The sequence below is a fragment of the Camelus bactrianus genome, chromosome 4, assembly GCF_048773025.1.
Source record: "Camelus bactrianus isolate YW-2024 breed Bactrian camel chromosome 4, ASM4877302v1, whole genome shotgun sequence".
In the NCBI taxonomy this organism is placed as follows: Eukaryota; Metazoa; Chordata; class Mammalia; order Artiodactyla; family Camelidae; genus Camelus; species Camelus bactrianus.
This window is the reverse complement of record NC_133542.1, coordinates 43,450,335-43,466,679: the sequence shown is the minus strand read 5'-3', so window position 1 is coordinate 43,466,679 and position 16,345 is coordinate 43,450,335. Positions and strand designations below refer to the sequence as shown.

Sequence of the window (16,345 nt, the reverse complement as noted above, 5' to 3'; positions counted from 1 at the left end):
CTAGAACAAATAATCCTAAAATTTATATGGAATCACAAAAGAAATACTGAAGAAAAAGAATGAAGTTGGAGGAATAACCCTCCCAGACTTGAGGCAATACTACAGAGCCACAATAATCAAAACAGCATACTATTCGTACAAAAACAGACATATGGATCAATGGAACAGAACAGAGAGCCCAAAAGTAAGCCTACAAACTTTGGTCAATTAATCTGACAACAGAGGCAAGAACATACAAGAGAGTAAAGACAAGTCTCTTCAGCAAGTGGTGGCAAGTGGTGTTGGGAAACCTGGACGGCTGCATGTAAATCAGTGAAGTTAGAATATGCCCTCACACCATACGCAAAAATAAACTCAAAATGGCTTAAAGATTTAAACATAAGACAAGACACTATAAACCTAGAAGAAAACATGGGCAAAACATTCTCTGACATAAATCTTAGCAATGTTCTCCTAGGGCAGTCTACCCAGGCAACAAAAATGCAAAAATAAAGAAATGGGACCTAATTAAACATACAAACTTTTTCACAGCAAAGGAAACCATAAGCAAAACAAAAAGACAACCCATTTGCAAAAGATGAGACTGACAAGGCCTTAATTCCAGAATATATAAACAGCTCATACAACTTTATAATAAAAAAAAAAACAACCCAATCCAAAAATGGGCAGAAGACTTAAGCAATTTTCCAACGAAAACTTAGAAATGGCCAATAGGCACATGAAAAAATGCACAATATCACTAATTATCAGACATGCAAATCAAAACTACAATAAGGTATCACCTCACACCAGGCAGAGTGCCCATCATTCAAATGGCCACAAACGATAAATGCTGGAGAGGGTGTGGAGAAAAGGAAACCCTCCTGTACTGTTGGTGGGAATGTAGTTTGGTGCAGCCATTATGGAATACAGTATGGAGATTCCTCAAAAGACTAAAAATAGACTTACCATATGATCCAGCAATCCCAATCCTGGGCATATATCCAGAGGGAACCTTAATTCAAGAAGATACATGCACTCCAGTGTTGATAGCAGCACTATATACAGTAGTCAAGACATGGAAACAACCTAAATGTCCATCAACAGATGGCTGGATAAAGAAGCTGTGGTATCTGTATACAATCAAATACTACTCAACCATAAAAAAGAATAAAATAATGGCATTTGCAGCAACATGGATTGTCATTCCAAGTGAAGTAAGCCAGAAAGAGAAAGAGAAATACCATATAATATCATTTATATGTTGTATCTAAGAAAAAAAGATGAACTTACTTATAAAACAGAAACAGACTCAGACATAGAAAATAAACTTATGCTTACCAGGGGGGAAGAGGGTAGGGAGGGATAAATTGAGAGTTTGAGATTTGCAGACACTAATATACATAAAACAGATAAAAAACAAGTTTATACTATATAGCACAGGGAGCTATATTCAATATCTCATAGTAACTTACGATGAAAAAATATGAAGATGAATATACGCATGTTCATGTATGAAGCATTATGCTGTACACCAGAAATTGACACACTGTAAACTGACTTACTCTACTTCAATAAATATATATATGTATGTACGTATGTATATACACACACACACACAAACTGGCATTTAAAAGACCTCCCAGTGTTGTTTTTTTTGACATCCAGATCAGGATTTTTAGAATCAAAAAGGGAGACCTGAGGGAAGCATGTGTTAGATTTGCATCAGTAGAGTTAGGAAAAGAAAGATCTAAGGATTCTCCTTACCTCAGAAGGCTGCGTAGTCTGGTGGTGAATGGACTGAAGGCAAATGAGAAGTTAAAGGCAGGAAAAGTTTAGTGCATGGAGAGCCATGTGGAGAGATTCAGGGTCAGCAATAGGAAACTCACCAATATTCAGTTCCAGGAAGCCATCCAATATGGTCCACTGCTCCATGGCCCTTTAGGGAAGTCACTGGTTTCAACCCTGTGGGCTGTGCACGGTTCCTTCATAGCAGCCTGCATGTCCTTAACGGTCATCCAGCAGAGGGCAGCTTACCTCCTCTGAAACTTGGCTGAGTCATCAGTCTGCCTCTGTAGATACATCTTCAGCACCTCTTTTTTTTTTTAAAGCAGATTGGGTAATTCATAAGCCTCCTGAAAACAGAGAGTAAAATCTTTAACAACCAAGGAAACAGGCAAATATAAAAAGGAAGTACATGGGAGGAGCCTTTAAACTCATGAAATCTGTCCTCATTACATAAAGCATTTTATTGAAAGTAGTTGTGGCAGAAGAGCCAATGACTGTGTGAGTGGGTGTGATCAAAAGCCAAAAAGCAGAACAGTGGCTTCTGGCTATTACACTAGTCTATAAAACAAAGGGAACGCCTGGGTGAGCTGCCAATGAGAATTCTTTTCAAATTTCCATGTTGCAACTTCTTTGGACAGACAAGAATCAGTCTCGTGGGCCAGTGACACTGGGAAAGTCTGGTCTTGTCCCAGCAGCATTCCCAACTAGTGATGTAAACTGCATGCTGGGTTTCTAATTATCACAAAAATACTAGATTTCTTATTTAGTCCCAGCATACTAAAACAGTCTGTTCTTTGGGCTTTCATTTAAAAAAAGCAACCAATTACCTGACATGGAATATGCATTCTGCTGATTTTTGTGTATGTATGTGACAAACACCTCAAAGACATTAACAACACAACAATAAAGCTGAAAAGAGTCTGTCCTAACTCTGTGGTAAAATTAATGTTCTAGGTACATACATCATGCTGCTTCTATGGGTTGTGCCCCTGGGAGGGCAACACCAGGGAACACGTAGGCCCCAGTTTAAGAGACCATTCAGTCCCGTGGCAACAGTAATATTTACGATTTGAAATTCCAATCAGTCCCTTCCCATAGATAAACAAGATTGTACTATGTAGCACAGGGAAATATATATACAGGATCTTGTGATGGCTCACAGCGGAAGAGAATGTGACAATGAATGTATGTATGTTCATGTATAACTGAAAATTTGTGCTCTACACTGGAATTTGACACAACATTGTAAAATGACTAACTCAATAAAAAATGTTAAACTTAAAAAAGTACTATTTACAGAGAATAGCTAAAGGTTAAACAAGCTATTTTTATAGGTTTCATGAGAAGAAATATAGATTTCTGAAAGGTGTTTTATTTTTATTTTTTTAAACAAGTCAAAGTATAAAAACTTTAAAATAAATCTCATTTGAAAATGAATGTTATTGGGGCCAGGCTAATGACTCAGAATGGAAAAATAAATGGATCACATGATCTTCCAGTCCATACATTGTAAAGTCAGTTACCCTGTGTATCCATTGCTTATTTCCTGCATATATTAATTCTTCTCATATTTTACTGTCCTATTAAAATGCCGTCTCCACCAAAGAGGCTTCCTGGATGCTTCTGCCTGGAATTAGTTATTCCCTCCTCTGTTTCTTTATAGAATGACATTTGGTATTTTTCACATAGCACATTATTTGCTAATTCACATTTAACTTATTTATGTGTGTGGCTGATTTGACCAGAATGAGAGAGCCTTGAGGACAGGGACAATACAATACCCAATTCTGTATCCTCTAGACACAAAGGACAGCACACATTTTCTGTAAAAGGCTATGGGAAACATTTTAGGGTTTGCAGGCCATGTGTGGTCTCTGTCTCAAAACTCCCATTTTTTTTTACAACCATTTAAAAATGTAAAAATAATTTTTAGCTTGTGAGTTGTAAAAAAATTAAGTTGTGTATCAGATTTGGCCCTTGGACTGTAGTTTTTCAACTCTTAAGAGTATTTAGATTTAGCAATGCATATAACAAAATAAAAAATGTTTGTAAAGGGAATGAGTAATAATAATAAATAATTACTATTAAGTAAAATACTGGATTATTCAACAACAACCTTATTCTAATCAGCATTCTAAAAAACATTTGCACCTCCATTAAACAAATTTACCAGGTCATCTTCGTTACCCCACAAGAACTGCTTAGTCATAAAACCAACAGAATTGATATCTTTTTCCTGCTAAAATTTAGTTAATTCTTATCCTCTGGGGATATGTGGGATGATGGACGTTCAAAAGCTCATATTCCACGCGTGCATAAGATCTATATACAGCGAAACAATTTTTAAAATATAAAATAGAATGTTGTCAAGGAACACAGCTTAAATTCTTTGAGTTCTTAAATTATGAAGCCATCACTAAATATTTAGAGTCATTCCTCCCACACGAGGGAAGCTTTATGATTGCTTCTGTTTAAGACATAGAAAGCTATAGAGTTAGTCACTCCTTCCCTAACAATGACAGAGAGCCAGATAATCTAAGAAATAGTAACTTTTTTTGAACCCAGCAGAGACCCGAGGTTACAACACAGTGAAAGGAACTGAGTTCCAAAGAGGGACAAGTTCTTCTGAGACGGAGAGGAAACATGAACTATGTCAGCTTTGGAAGAACAAAGAGGGAAGAGGTGGCTCCAGAGAGGTGGTGAGAAGAAATCAGCTAAGATATTAATGAACTTTTAAAGGCCAAGTGTGGGCTAGTGTATCAGTTTAGAGTACCTGAGAGCTCCCGAAGCTCCCGTTCAAGACCCCTGAGTGCTCTTGAAAAATACTAGACAGAGCTGGAGATGGGTCAGAACCTGCTCACTGACTCCCACATACAGAAAGTGACCGCCTGTCACGAGGTTGAGGTATCTTCCCAGGATCAGCATCTCAGAAGAAGTAAAAGGCTTCTGAGAAAGGGGTAGAAAACCCTGCTGTCCTCAGGGCCATTATGGCAGAAGGGATAGAAATGAAGTATCTCTGTGTCTTAGGGAGGGCCACTTCTTGGACCAGACAGCAAACAAAATCTACTGTTTCCAGTAAAGCCCTTCTGCTTTTGGAGGAGAGACAAGAGAACCTCTTGGGCAAAGACTGTAATAATACAAAGCAGATTTCTTCTGGTGCAAAGGGAAGGAGTTAAACTCCCTTCTGTCCTCAAACCTCCAGAGATACAAGGTAGACTTTGGTTGCCTTAAGAATCAAGAGGCAAGAACACAGAGAAAGCCCCACCCCAAGGGCCCAGCTCAAAGACCCCAGGTCTTGTAGCTCAAGGACTAATAGCTAACATTAAAACTAGAACAAAACAGAGCCTGCCCAGCTGCTATGGTGAGTCTAGCACTGACTAACTAGCAATTAACAGGTCTACCCATGGGGAAGGAGTGAGAGGAGAGGTTCGCAAACTAAGGCCTCTGTGCCAATCCCAGCTAGCAGACTGTTTTTGCAAGCCCTGTGAGCTAAGAATAGTTTTCCCAGTTTTAAAGGATTATAAAATAAAATGAAAGAATGTAAGACAGAGATCATATGGAGCCTCAAAAGCCACATTATTAACTGTCTTTACAGAAAAAATTTGCCAACCCTTGGACAAGAGCATGGAAAAAGACTCTTCTGTTGCAAGTGCAAAAACTTCCAAAAATGAAGGTGGAGCGAAACACTGCAGCACACCATACCCCACCTGAAGTACTATAATAAGAGGCAACTACTAAAGGAATTGGAAGCAGTGTACTTGTGGCGTACTGACAGTAATGGCAGCAGCACAGAAACCTATGCCTTGCTTACCTAGCTCACTTAACTACTAACTGGACTGACCCCTTCATATCAATAGCCTGGTGGAAAAAAGAAGCATGCCGATTTCTAGGTTTAAAAATTATTTACCTCAGTATCTTTTTTTTTTTTTGATTCTGCATACAATTTCCCTGTTTCAATGAAAAAAGAAAACATAAGATACAAAAAATAGGAAGGAAAAATAACCTATTTTCAAGTGATAAAGCAGTTAACAGAATGATAATTGGAGATGACCTATATGTTAGAATGATCAGAAAGTAACAAGAACTAGAATCAAGATGGTAACTTACTCAGTTTTTTAACTGGATGGAAAACATGGATGAACAGAAGCTGGAAAAGGCAACAGACTTACCCTCATCCTTCCAGAGGGAATGCAGGCCTGCTGACCCTTTGATTTTAGCCTGGTAAGACCTAGTTTGGACTTCTGATCTCCAGATGGTAAGATAATAGTTTTATATTGTTTTAAGCCACTAAGTTGATACAGCAGCAATAGGAAACTAGTATGAAAATAGATACAAACTCTTTAAAAATATTAGCAAATCAAATCTAGCAATGTACAGAAAGGATACTACATTATGACCAAGGATAGTTTATACCAGGAATGCCATGATGGCTCAATGTTTGAAATATCAGTCAATGTAATACATCATACAGGGAATAAATAGAAAAGAAAAAAAAAGACCACATGCAGTCCTCCCAGTACAGGCAGTGTGATGATTAATTTTATGTGGCACCTTAGCTAGGCCATAGTATCCAGATACTTGGTAAAAAACTGTTCATTTCTGTGAAGGTATTTTTTAGATGAGAATAATATTTAAATCAGCAGACTCTGAATAAAGCAGACTGAAGCAGACTGCATTCCATAATGTGGGTAGGCCTCATCCAGTCAGTTAAAGGCATTGCCCCCCCTAAGAAGAGGGAATGCCACCAGCAGGCCGCCTCGGAGGTGAGCTGCAGCACCAGCTCGTCCCTGGGTCTCCCACCGCTGGTCTACCCTGCAGATTTTGGACTTGCCCATTTTCACAAACACATGAGCTAGTTCCTTAAAATAAATCACTCTCAGACAGAAAGACAGATACAGATAGAGGGAGGGGGAGGGAGAGAGACAGAGATCAGTCTCCATCTAATGGATGGATACACAGATTCATCAAATCAGTCTCTGGAGAACCCTGATACATGCAATCAAAGCATTTAACAGGATCTATCATCTATTCCTGCCAACTAGGAATAGAAAAGAACTTCCTTAATCAATAAAAGGCCTCTCAGAAAAACCAACAGCTAACGTCATACTTAATGGTGAAAGACTTTGTTTTCACCGTAGAACTGAGAACAAGTCAAGGATGTCTACTTTCAACACCTACTCAATGTCTACTTAACATTGCACTGGAGTCTTAACCAGAAGTTACATAAGAGAAAGAAATGAATAGGATCAGTATTGGAAAGGAGTAAGTAAAACTCTCTATTCACAGATGATACAATTATCTGCAACCTCCCCAAATCCGCATATAACTGTTAGAATTAATAAGAATGTTTAGAAACATTGCAGGACATTAAGATTAGTATTCAAAATTCAAGTGTATTTCTATATAGCAGAAATGAACAACTGGAAATTAGTATTAAATTACATTTAACATGACATTAAATAGGACACAATAGGATGAAAATATGAAATACATGTGGACAAATATCCTAAAATAGGTGTGGAAACCTATAAATCATTGATGAGGGAAACTAAAGAAGACCTAAATAATTGGATGATACATCATAAATGACTGGAAGGTGAATGTCAAGATGCCAGGCTCTCCTATTTGACCTATAGATTCAGTGTGATCCCAGTCTGTTAGTCTTTTTAGTAGAAATTGACAAACTTTTTCTAGATGTATATGAGGACACAAAAGGTCTAGCAAAAGAAAAATTTTGGATGACTCATGTTATCTGATTTCAAGGCTTCATAGAAAGCAAGAAAGTGTGACAGTTTTATAAGATAAATATTTAGATCAATGAAATAAACAGTCCAGGAAGAAAGCTTCACATATATAGTGAAGTAACTTTTCATAAAGTTACCAAGGTAATTAAATATATAGAAAGGATGGCTTTTTCATTAAGTTTGGCTATAAAAATGAAACATCCAAATGCAAAAAAAATGAACCTTAACCCATACCTCACTAATATACAAAAACTAAAAAAGGATCATTGACCTAACTGTAAAAACTGAAGCAAAGTTCAAGCAAATATTTATTAAATGAGATGCATAAATCATAAACATGATTATAAATCATGTTATAAATTTGTAACAATTATAAAGCAATAGACTATGAGAAAATATTGGCTAAGTCATATCTGATCAAGGATTTCTGTCAGAATATACAAAGAACTCTGACAACTCAATAATAAGGAGCTTGGTAAAATAAAATGGGCAGAAGTTTGAAATGATATTTCACTGTAGAAAAAGATATTAATGGCAAATAAGTATATACAAACATGCTTAACATCGTCAATCATTAGGGAAATGCAAATTGAAAACCGCAGTGAAACATCACTACACACCTACTAGAGTGGAGAGGAAAAAAAGACAAGTCCACTTGCTGGTGTGAATGTGAAGCTATTAGAACTCATACATTTCTGTCGAGTATGCAAAAAGTGCAGACACCTTAGGAAACATTTAACTGTGTCCTATAAATTTAAACGCACATTTTCTATATGACTCAGCAGTCCCAATCCTAGACGTTTACACAAAAGAAATAAAAACATGTCTACAAAACATATACATAATATACAAATGTTTTAGCAGCTTTGTTTTTAATACCTCCTAACTGTAAATATCTGGATGCCTAATAACTGCTATTAAAAAGGAATGAACTACTGAAATGTGTAACAATATGGATGAATTTCAAAAGTATTAATGCTAGGTAAAAGAAACCAGACCCAAAAAAAAAAAAAAAAAAAAAAAAGAAGCCACAAATGTACAATTCAATTTATATGACCAAGGCATTTCAAATCCAGATTTTCCTACCCTACAGTCATTTTCTTGGAACCATTTTCTTCTGGGAAATTTTATGTAATCATCTTTGGAAGAACAGAGAAGACAAAATTGTAGGGACAGAAATCAGATCAGTGGTAGCCAAGATCTTGGGAGCTGGGGGAGAGTTTTCATCTCAGAGGACACAGGGAACTTTCTGATGATGAAAATGTTGGAAATGATGGAAATGTTCTAGAGCTCCACTTTGGTGATGGTTATATGACTGACTATGTTTAAAACCTCATCAAAATACAGATCTAAAAAGGGTGAAGTTTACTGTATGTAAACTAAATTTCTAAAAAAGTGAATTTTTAAAAGGGGAAAAAAGCACGCTAGAGAGAGTTGGAGGATTGGTTTGAGTAGAGGCAATTAATTTTGGTATTTGGAACATGGGCAATGTGGTGGAAGGTTTTGCATCATAAGCCAGTGAAATTGAACGTTATATTATTGGAAATAAGGAACTATCAAGTGTTTTTTAAACAAGATGATATGGATTCAAAGACAGAGAAATGTAGTTCTGAGTGGAACTTTGGAAGACATTTTATTTGTCATCATTTTTCATATGAAGTAAATTGTATATACATCAAAATGGTTAAGTAACATCTTTAAGGTCTTAAATTTATTTATTAGCCCTACTTTTCACTGTCTTCTAATGCATTAATTTGCTTATATCTTACTAAATTTTTAAATTTCCTTTTCTAAGTTGTATTTGGTTGTTCAATTCTTAACTTCTTACTTTGGTTTAATTTATTTTGATTCTTTCTTGGGTGCTTATAGTTATAAATTTTTTCTCTAAGCACTGATTTAACTATATCTCATAATTCTGACATGCTTTTATTGCTTCTAATTTCTAGGTATTCTGTAATTTTAAGTTTTAAGTTTTCCTCTTTGACTCAGTAGTGATTTAACAAAATTGTGAAATATCAAAATTTGGGGGTTTGTGTGTATCTTGTTTTTGTTATTGTTAGACTTTTTATCATTATCCAACAAAACTAGATATTAGTAGACATTAAAAGTCAACAGTAACTTTCTGGAATTCAGTGAGATTTGTTTGTGATCTACTGAATGGTCATTTTCATTTTTGTGCAGCATGAGCCTTAGAAAATCAGTCTTATTCCTGTTTTTAGGGGATAGATTTTGATACATATTTTTACACCAAAATTTTGTTTCTTAAGGAAGATAAGAAAGTGCATTTAACATTCTCTCAGCATCCTCACCACATTTAGCACCTCCCAGTCATTACCAAACCTGTCATGTTCCTCTATATTTTAAAATTTATACAATTTTATTTTGTGTTTGTAATTATAGGTGGTATTTGGCCTTGGTTCTTTTCTACCAGGGATTTATTTTTTCTGAACTCTTATTTTATCCCTTAACTGTTTAGATTTTGTGAACAAGAATTTTTGTTATGAAACATTTACAAATACTGTATTTCCTGAATCTTGATATGTCTCTTGCCTTTATACCTAAAGAAGACCTAAGTTTAAGACTTTTGGGTCACACTATTTTGTTTTTCTTGTAACATTTTATAGACTTTTTTTTTTTTAAACAATATTCTATCCTTAAATGTTGCCTTGGAGAAGTCTGAGATCACCCATATTTTAAAAACTTAAAATCCCAGCCCTGCTTTAGGACCTTTTAAAAAAATTATTTGGTGTCCAAAGAGTTACTGTTATCCTTGAAGTCTGGTAAGTTTGTCAAGACTTTATTCAGTGTTGACTATTCTGTACTAGATTTTTCTGGGACACAATGTTCATTTCTTTCTGTTATATCTTAGCATACTTTTACATCTAATTTAGTAACTTGGCTCTACTTCGCCTTCTATTTCTATCACTCCTTCTAATCACCTTTATGTTTTTAAATTTAATTTGCTTGGTATTCTGAAGCTTTTTCTTTAGGTCCTTGACTTTTATTTCTCAGTGTCTATTTATCATGAGAACTGCTAATGGTAAGAAGCCAAGAAACTATTAGAGTATTCTTACTATTAGGGTATTCTTGAGACATGGCACCTGTGTTCAGCACTGCTCTTCACCCTGTTTTCACTGAACTGAGTTGATATTGCAGGTACCTCCATGTACGCTTTCAAAACCAGTGTTGTGAGGCCATGTGGAGAGTCACTGGGCGTATGTCAGGTATTAAGTAGGCTGGCCATAACTAGGGATTGCTGAATTTGGATGGAATGAGTCTAGTGATTTCTATGATCTTAAATGACTTAGGGAGGGGAATTTCCTCTGAAGTAGCAGCATGAAAGGAAAGAAAGAGCAGTTTGGTAAATGCTTAGGAAATTAAAACAAAGTACAAGAAGTTTCATAATAAGCAAAAAGTGCCCAGAGAGTTACTCATTTCAGCTATTTGCTACATTATTCAGGCAGTAGGTATTCAGCATGCTAGACTGACTTTAGGTGAAAAGCTAAGATAGAAGGCTAGAGTCTCAAGATGCCATGAACACATTGTAGTTAAAAGTGTTGATATTAAATGTTTTATTAAAAATTGTAAATAAATATAACATCAATAAGAAGTCAAAGATTTTACAAAATTATGACTTGTGGGGGAAAGATCTCCAATCATTCACTAATTTTTTGGATTTTTAAGTCCATCATTCCATAACTTTTTAAATACTAAAATATGTGTGGAAAACATACTTCACTAAATGAAAAATCTGTAGACTGAATGATGTAATTTTCAGACGAAATAAAGTACAAAAGGACTATCATAGGTACTTTTCTAATATTTACTTCTAGTATATAAAATTTGTTTGGGGGGAAGTGCCAAGATGGTGGAGTAGAAGGATGCACAGCTCCCTCCCTCCCATGAGTACACTTAAAATTACATCTATGGATCCATCCATTAGCACAGAAAACCTACTTAACTTTGGCAGAGTATCTCTTACTTCAAAATACAAGGTTCTTCACAAAAACCGACAAGAGAAAAAAAAAAAAAAAAGGAAATCAGTATGAGACCTGTCCTACAGGGAGGAAAAGTGCTCCCATACTTCAGTGCCTCCTCTCCAGCTAGGAGGTCAGCAGGGACAGAAAGGGAGCCTTCAAGCCTTGGAGAAAACAGCAACCACTTGGAAAACAACTGAGAGAAGCCAGCACAGAGTCCCTGCGATCCCCAGCCCGAGAAGCAAGTCTGTGGGGGTGGGCAGGGACTGGCTGCTGGATCTCAGTGATGAGCCCAGGGAGAAGGCTGGTGCCTACTGTGCAGAGGCAGCCTTAGGAGGCTGGAGTGTGTGGTGGGCTGTGGCTAGGAGTATGTGCATAACAGAACAGCCTGGGATCCCCATAAAAAAGCAACACTGCTGGTTCCCGTTGTGGGGAGGGGCTCAACACAGCCAGGCCATAGCCTCTGTCTCCACTAGCCCAGAAGGCTTTCCTGGCACCGTTGTTAGCACATTCTCTTAAGAGACGCAAGGCTCAGTCATAGCCATCACAATTGCTGGTGCGCAGCTCCCTAGAGGAGGCAGTACTGAAACCTGAACCCATATCCAGGGGCCTTGCAACTTCACAGGTGGGACTGAGCCTCAGCAGAGGGGGCAGATTTGCTCAGCTGCTGCCTTTGTGGACCCACACCTCTAAGATGAACCAGCAATGAATATAAGCTAATACAAAAGAAAATTCTCAAACCACAGAAAGAAAAAAAGAAAAAGGAACAAAGAAGAAGTATCAAATCAATTGGAAAACTAAGTTCAAAATGACAGTAAACACACATCTATCCATAATTATCATAAATGTCAGTGGACTAAATGAATAGTCATTAATGAAACAGTCAGTGAAACAAGAGCCTACAACATGCTGACTACAAAGACCCACTTTAGGATGAAGGACACACACAGACTGACAGTGAGAGGATTGAAAAAGGTATTTCATGCAAATGGAAATGACAAGAAAGTGGTAGAAGCAATACTCATAACAGACAAAACAGACTTTAAAACAAAGGCCATAAAGAAAGATACAGAAGGACACTAATGATCAAATGAGCAATATAAAATGAGGATCTTATACTCATTAACACATATGCACCCAATATATAAAACAAATACTAACAGACATAAAAGAAATTGATGGGAACAAAATAATACTAGGAGAATTTACCACCTCATTAACATAATTGGACAGACCTTCCAAACAGAAAATAAATAAGGCAATGGAAATGATAAATTACACAAAAGAACAGTTGGATTGATTGATATTTTTAGGACATTACATCCTCACAAAACAGAATATACATTCTTTTCAAGTGGTCATGGAACCCTAGGTTAGACTGCATACTCAGGCATAAAAGAAGCCTCAACAAATTTAAGAGGATAGAAATTATTTCAAGCATCCTTTCTGACCACAATGGCATCAAACTAGAAATCAACCACAGAAAAATAAATGAGAAAAAAAAATTGCATGGAGACTAAACAAAAAAACCAGTAGGTCAACAATAAAATCAAAGAATAAATTAAAAAAATACTTTGACACAAATGACAATGAAAACACAACCACACAAAATCCATGGGATGCAGCAAAAGTAGTCCTAAGAGGGAAGTTCATAGTGATAAAGGCCTTCCTCAAAAAATAAGAATAATCTCAAATAAACAACCTAACCTACCACCTAAAAATTTTTTTTAAAAGGAGAGCAAACAAATCCTAAAGTCAGCAGAAGGAAATAATAATAAAGATCAGGGAGGAAATAAACTAGAGATTAAAAAACAATAGGAGTTATCAACCAAAGCGCTGGTTTCTTGAAAGAGGAAACAAAATCAACAAACTTCTGGCCAGGATAACCAGGAAGAAAACAGGGAGGACACAAATTAAACAAAACAAGAAAGGAAAATGGAGAAATTACAACCAATACCACATAAAAAAGCTAACGCATAAAAAAGATTACCATGATCAAGTTGGATTTATCCCAGGAACACAAGGATGGTTCAACATATGCAAATCAATGTGATACACCATATCAACAAAAGAAAGGACAAAAATCACATGATCAGCTCAATAGATGCAGAAATAGCATTTGATAAAATTCAACACCCATGTATGATAAAAACTCCTACCAAAGTGGGTACAGAGGGAACATATCTCAACATAATAAAAGCTATTTATGACAAACCCATAGCCAGCATAATACTCAACAGTGAAAAGTTTAAAGCCTTCTCTCAAAAATCTGGAACAAGACAAGGATGCCCACTCTCACACTTCTGTTCAACATAGTATTGGAAGTCCTTGCCACAGCAATCAGGCAACAAAAATAAATAAAAGGGATCCAAATTGGAAGAGAAGAGTTAAAATTATCACTACATGTGAATGACATAACACTATATATAGAAAATCCTAAACTACCCACACAAAAACTATTAGAGCTGATAAAAGAATTCAGCAAGGTAGCAGGATACAAGATTAACATACAGAAATTAGTTGTATTTCTTTACACTAGCAAGGAAATATCAGAAAAATAAACAATCCCCTTTAAAATCACATCCAAAACAATAAAAGACTTAGGAATAAATCTGACCCAGGAGGTGAAAAAACCATACGTGCATAACTACAAAACACTGATTAAGTAAATTAAAGATGATTTAAAGAAATGGAAAGATATCCCATGCTCTTTGATTGGAAGAATTGATATTGTTAAAATGGCCATACTACGCAAAGCAATATATAAATTTAATGTGATCCCTATCAAATTACCCAGGACATTTTTCATAGAACTAGAACAAATAATCCTAAAATTTTTTTTCCCAAATAATCCTAAAATCGATATGGGATCATGAAAGACCCAGAATTGCCAAAGCAATACTGAAGATAAAGAAAGCTGGAGGAATAACCCTACCAGACTTCAGACACTACTACAGAGCTACAGTAATCAAAACAGTGTGGAATTGGCATAAAGACAGACATATGGCTCAATGGAACAGAATGGAGAGCCCAGAAGTAAACCCACAGTATTACAATCAATTAAACTTTGACAAAGGAGGCAAGAATATACAATGGAGAAAAGACAGTTGGGAATACTGGACAGCAGCATGTAAATCAGTGAAGGTAGAACACTCCTTCACACCATACACAAAAATAAACTCAAAATGGCTCAAAGACTTAAATATAAGACAAGACACTATAAGTCTAGAAGAAAACATAAGCAAAAAATACTCTGACATAAATCTTAGCAATGTTCTCCCAGGGCAGTCTACCCAAGCAATAAAAATAAAAGCAAAAATAAATAAATGGGACCTAATTAAACTTACAGGCTTTTTCACAGCAAAGGAAACCATAAGCAAAACAAAAAAGACAACCTATGGAATGGGAGAAGATACTTGCAAATGCTGTGATTGACAAAGGTTTAATTTCCAGAATATATAAACAGCTCATACAACTTAGTAACAAAATAAAAACAAACAACCCAATCCAAAAATGGGCAGAAGACCTAAACAAGCAATTTTCCAATGAAGACATAACAAATGGCCAATAGGCACATGAAAAAGAAGTTCAATATTGCTAATTATCAGCGAAATGCAAATCAAAACTACAGTGAGGTATCACCTCACACCAGTCAGAATGTCCATCATTAAAAAGTCCACAAACGATAAATGCTGGAGAGGATGTGGAGAAAAGGGAACCCTCCTACACTTGGTGAGAATGTAGTTTAGTGCATCCATTATGGAAAACAGTATGGAGATTCCTCAACAAACTGAAAATAGACTTACCATATGATCCACCAATCCCACTCCTGGGCATATATCTAGAGGGACCTCTAATTCAAAAAGATACATGCACTCCAATGTTCATAGCAGCACTATATACAATAGCCAAGACATGGAAACAACCTAAATGCCCATCAACAGATGACTGGATAAAGAAGTTGTAGTATACTTATACAAAAGAATACTATTCAGCTATAAAAAAATAATAAAACAATGCCATTTGCATCAACATAGATGGACCTGGAGATCGTCATTCGAAGTGAAGTAAGCCAGAAAGAGAAAGAAAAATACCATGTGATATCACTCATATGTGGAATCTAGAAGAAGAAAAAAAGGAGACACTAATGAACTCATCTACCAAACAGAATCAGACTCACAGACATAGTAAACAATCTTATGGTTACTGGGGGGAAGAGGGCAGGAAGGGATTAATTGGGAGTGGGAGATTTGCAAATATTAACTACTATATATAAAATAGATAAAAACCAAATTTGTTCCATATAGCACAGGGAACTATATTCAATATCTTGTAGTAATGTATGATGAAAAAGAACATGAAAATGAATATATGTATATACATGTACGACTGAATCATGCTGGACATCAGAAATTGACTCACTGTAACTAAGTACACTTCAATTTAAAAAAAGTTTGGGGTGCTAAAGCTGTCTGTGAACTACTTTCATGAGTAAATAGTGCTTTGCAACTCAAACACTATGTATAAACGCTGTCACAGGAATCCTATAAGAACTCTCTCTGGCGTCCTTTCTGTATTTTTTCTGAATCTTTCCAAATTTCAAACACAGGTAATGAGTCTAGGCTGCCCTGCTGGGAAGTGAGATTGAGATTTACATGGGCTGAGACTAGCAGGGATGCTTGGCTGGGCATCAGACCAAGGCATTTCAAATCCAGAGTTTCTTGAGACCCCACAGTGATTTTCTTGGAACCATTTTCCTCCGGAAAATTTTGTGTAATCTCTGGTGAATGAAGCGAAAGAACACTGTTAATCTTAGTTTGATCACTCAAAATTTGCAGCATCCTCTGCAAATCCCAA

The 16,345-nt window shown here is 36.2% G+C and overlaps 1 long non-coding RNA gene across 7 annotated transcripts in view; it reads left to right on the top strand.

Annotated features, from left to right (window-relative positions):
• The window catches only part of LOC123616261 (uncharacterized), a 556,494-nt gene that overhangs the window by 537,700 nt on the left and 2,449 nt on the right, over window positions 1–16,345 (top strand). The gene's annotated exons all lie outside the window — the stretch shown is intronic.